This window comes from Macaca fascicularis, chromosome 5, assembly GCF_037993035.2.
Source record: "Macaca fascicularis isolate 582-1 chromosome 5, T2T-MFA8v1.1".
In the NCBI taxonomy this organism is placed as follows: Eukaryota; Metazoa; Chordata; class Mammalia; order Primates; family Cercopithecidae; genus Macaca; species Macaca fascicularis.
In genome coordinates this window covers 60,422,455-60,430,118 of record NC_088379.1, presented here as the reverse complement: position 1 = coordinate 60,430,118, position 7,664 = coordinate 60,422,455, and the positions used below count along the sequence as shown (strand labels likewise).

Here is a 7,664-nt window from a genome sequence, read left to right as displayed (position 1 = left end):
GACATCTACAGTACTCTCCACCTCAAATCAACAGAATATACATTCTTCTCTGCACCACGTCACACTTATTCTAAAATTGACCACATATTTGGAAGTAAAACACTCCTCTGCAAATGCAAAAGAACAGAAATCATAACAGTCTCTCAGACCACAGTGCAGTCAAATTAGAACTCAGGATTAAGAAACTCACTCAAAACTGCACAACTACACAGAAACTGAACAACCTGTTCCTGAATGACTACTGGGTAAATAACGAAATTAAGGCAGAAATAAAGATGTTCTTTGAAACCAATGAGAACAAAGACACAATGTACCAGAATCTCCGGGACCCATTTAAAGCAGTGTGTAGAGGGAAATTTATAGCAATAAATGCCCGCAAAAGAAAGCAGGAAAGATTTAAAATTGACACCCTAACAGTAAGTTGGGAACAAGGAAAGGGTCTTAGTCACTGCCCTTCTGTAAGGTTAATTTAAAGCACACACACACACACAGAGGCACATGTGCACATATGTGTGCACACTTTCACAATTGCCTTCTGACCATCACTCCTTGGATCTAAATGGTGAGTAATTCAGGTGTTGCAGGCTGTTGCTATTCACTGCTTATACAGAATTTCAGTTCCACTGATTATCCCTAGAATCCTCTGAGAGGAACTTATGAAACTCCCCTCCCCTTTCCACCCCTCAGGAATTCTCCGTGGTAGCTCTCCCGGGCACTACTCCTGTCCCATGGGGAACAGTTATGCCCTCCAGCCACAGTTTTCTCTTGCTCAGCTGCAAACTGAATTCCTTGAAATGGCAGAGCTGCTTTATGTTTTATTCTGAAAAGAAGATAATACCTCTCCCTTACTCCGAGAATTATACACGTTTAGTGGGTGCCATAGCAAGGCTATTCGTGTTTTAACAGTTTGCAAGATTCTAGTGAACGTATTTTTTTGGTAGTTTTCATACCCTGATCCTTGTATGACTTAGAAATAAGTCTAGTGGAGGCCCAGCTGTGAACCACAGGATTACTCCTGTCTTCCCCTAACCAAGAAAGCCTTTCTTGCTGATAGAAGTCTTTGAGCCTGGCCTCTTATCTCAGGATGAATTCTCACCAGTAGTTCCCAATCCTCATGCATTCTGGAAAGAAAGGGCACCCCACCTGTTTGTTATATATGTCCAAATTAAATTATTCCCAAGGAGTCTGAAACCACTGTTACAAATGCAAGCTGGAGATAATATGGAACTTTTAAAAGAAGGCAATAGAAAGCATAACATATACAATTATTAGCACATTGCATGAATTATAGTAAATGTTAATATACTCAAAAGATATTGACTATTGCCATTATTTTAAATATAGCTTTTTAAACATATAATGTATGCATTTTTGTCATTATTCTTTGAAACGGCATTTTTGGGGGGGTCATTATTCTTCAAAATAGTCTAGTGGGGTGACCTTCCTTCCCAAAATGTCTCTGTAATACTCCACTACATATACAGTGGGTACATATACAATGAAAATAGTAGAAAACAGAAATGTTTCTCCTAGTAAAAAGCACATAAGGAGAATTTAATGTAATAATTATGTTTAGGAGGTGTGCTTGCAGAAAAAACATGTTTAATAAACTTGAAAACGGATATTATGAAGTCTGAGGACATCAGGGCCTTTTAGGGGGCCTTTACCCATAAAAATTAGAACAATGAAGAGGCCTGGATGGTGTATGTCTCTAAACAAGGTAGGCAGTCTTGTAGGCTGGCTTTCCAGAACTTAGGGAGTGCTTGTGTTTTTGCTCCTCGTTTCTGATGTAGGCTTCTCAGCAACCTTGTGAAGCAGGAACCATGTGCAACAGGGATGCAGTTCCCATCAATTTTTGTGGATTTGATTCACCTGTTGGAGATGTGCTGCCAAGGAAAGAAAAGTGAAAGTGTGTTTTCAAGACACACCCTTGTTTCTATGTTTATTCTCTTAGCACTCTTATGGTTTATTAACGTAAAAAATTTTTAAAAAGTTACCACAAAAAAACAGCAAGACCGTTTCCCATTCCAATCATGAGTGTATTAGGAGAAAATCACAGTCTAGGTGGATTGGAGTAATTGACTATATTTGGGTTTAGAATATGTTAATATTTATCAACATTTGAGGAAACCAGGAGAACTAGACATGAATAGAGATTAACACAGCAGTCAAGATCCCAGCTGGATGGGGGATGCTTAGAATTGGGAGTTGATGGAAAAAGGATGACTTGAAAAACATTAGTAATTGTACAGAAATGGTGTCCTTGGAAAATGTAGATAAATGTTAAAGAAATAACAGTTTAAAAGCCTATCTTTTAAATGGGAGTTTTGTTCTAGAAGTTTCTGGAACACAATCAGAAAGAGTCACCAAATGTGGTTTGAGATTCAATTAGGGAACAAGGTAAAAAAGTATTTTATTTTCTCCGTCTGAAGTTCATGAGAATAGAGGTTGAGGAATGGAGAGAGGAAAGATGAAGGACAGAAGAAAAAAGTACTCTATTCTATGCATACACACCAAACAACTGCCAGGAGACTACTTTCCTAATTAATCTAATTGTGTATAGTTAACCAGTAAATTATTTTCCTTAAGATAGTTGTCTGACTTAAATTGCTGAGAATATCATGGTAGCATGTAGCACAGTAAATTCATGCAAACTCCCTGAGGCAGGGAGATCTGACACAGACTGCTCTACCAGTGATGTGACTTTAGGAGCAGAAACTCAGATACAGCAGGTGATAGTGTCTGTAGAGAAACGCAAGTGTATATAGTTAACAAAACAAAACAAACGCAAAGTAGCCTCGTGCTTTGGTAAAACACTGGGGCTGGTGAAGACTTGGGTTAAGTTTAATAATGGCCTTGGGAAATGTTTTCAAAGGTAATAATTTTCACGAATGTCCTTACCTGCAGTGGCTCTTTTTTACCTGTTGAGCTAAACTGTACATGTGCTTATGTTAAGTCATATGTCTATAGTTTAGTCAAGATTAAGCAAACTACATAGCCCTTGAGCTAAACCAGCTCCACTTCCTGTTTATATAAATAAAGTTTTATTGGTAAATAGTCACATCCATTTATTTAAAAATTGTCTATCACTGCTGCATTCAGGCTACAGCAGCAGAATGAGTAGTGGGGACAGAGACTTTATGAATTGTAAGGCCCCAAATATTTCTCTTCACGGAAGATGTTTGCTGACTCTTGAACTACTACAAAACAAATATAATCGCCTACATCAAAATCTATTTATTAATTTTAAAGTCTTATTACTTTTTATAAAACATTTGGAAAGCATCTCTCTGAGTTACAACTTTGTATCTACTCAATAAACACTTCTGCTGAAGTGAAGTGCCTGTGTAATTTCCAAGGAAATTTTCTTGAAATGTTTTTACTCTTGAGCCTGAATACTACTTGCTTGGACTACTTCATCAATAACATAATAGAAAGATTTTTGTGTGCTTTTTCTTACGCTTTTTGCACAATAACAATCTTCAACTTAACGGTTAAAAAAACTCAAAATTGTTCCCTTCTTTATCCTTTCTTTTCTTTTAGGACTTTCCCCCAAATTAAAGGAGAAAATAGAAGTTATCTGAAGATTATATCATGCTAATTATAATTTTCTATAATTACATCTTCAGATAAAATGCTTATTATGTATAATTATGCATAATCTCTAAAGTTTGGTTGGGTTTACCTTGTGTGATTATTTTAAGGCAATAATTCTCCAATTTTAGTGTGCATCAGAATCACCTATAAGGTTTGTTAAACCACATGAATGTGCTCCATTCACACAATTTCTGATTCATCTGATTTCATCTGGGCTGGGGCCTGATAATTTACATTTCTAACGTGTTCCCTGGTGATACCGATGCTGCTGATTTGGGAACCACACTTTAGGAACCACTTTTCTAAGGTGGAGATGACAATCACAAATTATTCCCCATTCCCCTCCCAATGGTTGAGGAGTTGGAACCACATATGGTAAAATAAATAATATAATACATAAAATAATAATAAATAACAGCTGGAAAAGTAACATTTATAAAAGAAAATGAAAGAATTTGAGGATATTAAATAGGATAAGACGACTGGAATATTAAAAAAAAACCTTATAGTATATGAAAAGGCTTACATCATTCTCAGCAAACTATCACAAGATCAGAAAACCAAACACCGCATTTTCTCACTCATAAGTGGGAGTTAACAATGAGAACACATGGACACAGGGAGGGGAACATCACACACTGGGGCCTGTCAGGAGGTGAGGGGCGGGGGAGGGATAGCATTAGGAGAAATACCTAATGTAGGTGACGAGTTGACGGGTGCAGCAAACCTCCGTGGCACGTGTATACCTATAAAACAAAACTGCACATTCTGCACATGTAATCCAGAGCTTAAAATATAATAAAAAAAAGGAAGAAGTTTAGCAAAAACGGTGGGAATAGATATCAAAATATTTCAGAATCTTATGAAAATCTGTGTAAGTCTCTGGCTTTTATGTTTGTCGAAGAAGTCTAGGTTGGACGATGGTATACAGGAAAAATACCTAGTAGCTTCCCAGGAGTCTCCATGGAGCCAAGATCCCCCAAGTGAGAAGGTTCAGCTTCTGGCAGTCTGTAGATGTTCCAAGGCCTCTAAAAGACTAACTGCTCCAGAGGCCTACAAAGCATTTCCTTTGTTCTCTTTTCTGAGACACTAACAGTCAATTATGCAAACCTGTTTTTTTCTGTTAAAAGAGAAAGTGGGCAGGCTTAAATATTGCCTTTCTACTATGGATTTGGGGAGGAGAAAGCGTTTTTAGACAAGAGAGAAAATATATTTTAAGAAGTAAGCTAAAAATGAAGGAGAATTTCAAGGAGGAAAAAAAGAACCAATGTCAATATTGGCATGTTTACAAGAGTAAGAAGAAAATGTAAAGAATGAGAAAAATGAGAAGCTCAGCCTATTTCACCTACACAGGATATAATAAGCCTCATGTGTATAGCTTATTCACTTTATATACCAATACGCTAGGGTGAATTTGAACCATTCAAAGAAGAGGCAAACATCTCACATTTCTTGAAACAATGAGAACCGTAGCCATCAGCTGGATCAAGGAGAAAATTCTACTCCCAGAAATTCTTTTAGGTCAAGGATAACTATCATTCCTTGTTTATTAGATATTTATTAGCCAACAGAATGTGAGTATAAGACAAAGTTATGATTTAGCAGAAATTTGGACAGATTGAAATGATGATTTGAAAATAACATGAAATATAGTAAGAATAAACAGTTTTGCTTTTAGATGTGGCTTAACAAGAGCACATGTGAGAAGACCTGTTGGTTTAAGTTAAGTCCATACTTAACAATGAGTTCTCACATTTGATGGGTCTACTATCAAAGCTACTGCAATCTTGGGACTCAGTTCTGAAGGGAAAAATTAAAGAATCAGATTAAGCAAAGTGATAATCCCGACCTATACCAGCCAGATCATTCTGGGGTACTATGCTCGGTTTCTGTTGATACATTATGCAACTTTTGAAAATTATGCGAGTAATACATGAACATGGCAAAAGTTCAAACAGACTAGTAGAACATATCCCCCATTTCCCAGAGACAACCAATTTCAGGTTTTCCCTTTTAGTTCTTTTGTGATTACCATCATCACTTTATAGTTTCTTAAAATACAACCATCACATAAGAAACACAATGAACTTATGCTAAGTTCAGCCACACTATTCACAGACTCTCTGTCAGTATTTTTTAGTTAAAATATTGTTAATTGTTTTATTGGTTGTATTCTATTTCTCGGTCTTTCAACTGTAGTCAGCATCTAATTTATTGTCCAAAACATAATTAACATGTCAAAACTTCCTTTGGTTTATTTGCAATATTTTCTATCTTTTCTTTTTCTAGCTATACCATTACTTTCACATTATTTAAATTTATACATTTTGCTTTGTAAATATAATATCTATGTGCTTTATTAATAGGTGGCTCCTAAGACTATACTTTCAGGGATCATTTCTATAGTTTGTTATTAATGGCTGGCTGCTAAAAAGTAGACACCATTTGATAGTAGACTGAAGAGGGTGTTTACTTGGAATATTATTTACAGAGTCTATAAATGGATTAACCTATGGGTCAATGACTGGTCCTGCATCTCTCATAAGACAACATCACAGATGTCAAGTTTAAATAAAGTCTCTACCTGCTACTGACTGCGGAAACCATGCCATATGCGTTTACTTTTGCAATTTGAACATGATTTTCTAGTATATCCTTCTTTTTTTTTTGAGTTTTTACTTGCCTTTCTTTTTCCATGTTGACAAATAAAGCACAAAGCACTTTTTTTCATTATACCACTAACATAGTTCAAGTTCTTAATTATGTAATTTCTGTAATAGAATATTCTGTCTTCTTAAGGCTGTATTTCAAAATGTTTTCTGATTTATCTTTCAGTTTGGATCCTGTTATTTTTAGGTCAGATTAGTGACCATTTACATAGCGTTTATTTTCAGTGTAATCCTTAGTAAATTTGACTATTTCTATTATCCTGTGTTGTATTCTTGGATTCTTTTAAGTTTTGCTAGGCTACATTCTTAAGTTATGTATCTACACATGTGTTTTTTTCAAAATAGGCAACTGGGAGATAAACTTTTTGGTTCCTTGCATTTTAAAATATTATTTTGTCCATATAATTGGACCACTATACTGATTATTTTGTTCATCTATTTGCAAGGTATTTTTTGCTGGTATGTCAGTTGGGGTTCTTTAATTATAAATAATGGAATTAAATTCTGGCTAACCTAAGTAAATATGAATATATTGAAAGGATATTGGTGGCTTCAGGAATCTATGGGAAGTTTGAAAAGTGCTAGGCACTAGACAAGACTCAAAGCAGCTCAGAAATCAATGCCTTTCTGGTCTTTTACTGCTGATATATCTTTTTATGTTACTATTCTGAGTTCCTATTTCTTCACTTTGATATATTGCTCAATATCATCTCAAATTGCTTTCTCCGTTTTTCCCCCTAGAAGTCCATCAACATCTCTTACACTGATGGTGCTTTTTTAAAAGCACTGTCCAGGCTTTATTCTCTTTTTGTATCTTTTTGCCATTATTGCCTTGAGATTTCAGAAGAGATGAGAGACTACATATTTTAAGAGTATGTTGGAAAATTGTTATGTCCAGAGAGCATTCAGAATGGAAAAGGGACTGAAAATTATGTTACTAGGGACACGAAGGGCTAGACTGCTAATGTTTATTACAAAGTCTTAGGATGGTTGACATGTTAGCAGTCTCCCAAATGGCCCAGAATTCTAGGAAATCGAATAGTGGAAAATTTGGACTCAGCATAAGGAAGATCTGTCCTTTCTTTTCTCTGTTCTCTACATTCCATCATATGAGTCAATGTTTTACATAACAAAATCTGGCAAGGGCCTTATTTCTGACTGGGAAGTGATTATTCCTGTTTATATTTAATGCAGGGAATTCCTCATTTATTAATGTACTCTTCTAAGAGGCCTTCTTCCTACCTTACCTTAGCCACAAGTATTTTTTTCTACAGCATTTGTTATAACAATTAGAGACTTATCAAGGAACTGTGGAATAAATGAAGTCAGGAAGGACAAATATAGAGAAAGATGACTTTCATTGCTATTGTTAGGTTCAGATAAAACAGGCAAGATTAA

General features: G+C 35.6%; 1 pseudogene; it reads left to right on the top strand.

The window, feature by feature from the left end:
- Positions 1–5,972: 5,972 nt before the first annotated feature.
- Positions 5,973–6,071, top strand: LOC123573850 (small nucleolar RNA U3; annotated as a pseudogene).
- Positions 6,072–7,664: the final 1,593 nt, after the last annotated feature.